Source organism: Arachis ipaensis, chromosome B03 (assembly GCF_000816755.2).
Source record: "Arachis ipaensis cultivar K30076 chromosome B03, Araip1.1, whole genome shotgun sequence".
In the NCBI taxonomy this organism is placed as follows: Eukaryota; Viridiplantae; Streptophyta; class Magnoliopsida; order Fabales; family Fabaceae; genus Arachis; species Arachis ipaensis.
In genome coordinates, this window is record NC_029787.2 from 43,093,523 (window position 1) to 43,094,015 (window position 493).

Here is a 493-nt window from a genome sequence, read left to right on the forward strand (position 1 = left end):
TACCTGTAACATGATTTGAAACCGATGAATAAGGTTAGTCACGTCTTGCCATTCAAAAGTTACAGAACAATTAATTTCTTCCTGCACAACTATAATTTTTATTAGCTTATCTAGCATAATAAAAATGTGCCTGATCTGTGGAAGAGGCGATGAAAGCGAAATTAAAGGGCTGAACCGGAGAGGGCATAGGATAGGGGATAGGGGAAGGGAGTTATCTTTTTCTATTTTTTTTCAAGATTTTCTTCTGGTTTGATATGAATGTTGGAGGATTTTTAGATTTTTTTTTCTTAAAAAATAAATGGAAGAGAGAAAAATTGTGAGTAACATCGAATTTGAATGTGTTTTCCTATAATTATTTGTTCGAGTTGCTTTAGCTATTGGCTAAGTAATGGTTGAGTATTTATTGTTTGGAGCATATTCTCATACATATTCAAAACATACATAATATATACACAGGAATTTGTGGACTAAAAAATATTAATTAAAAACGATC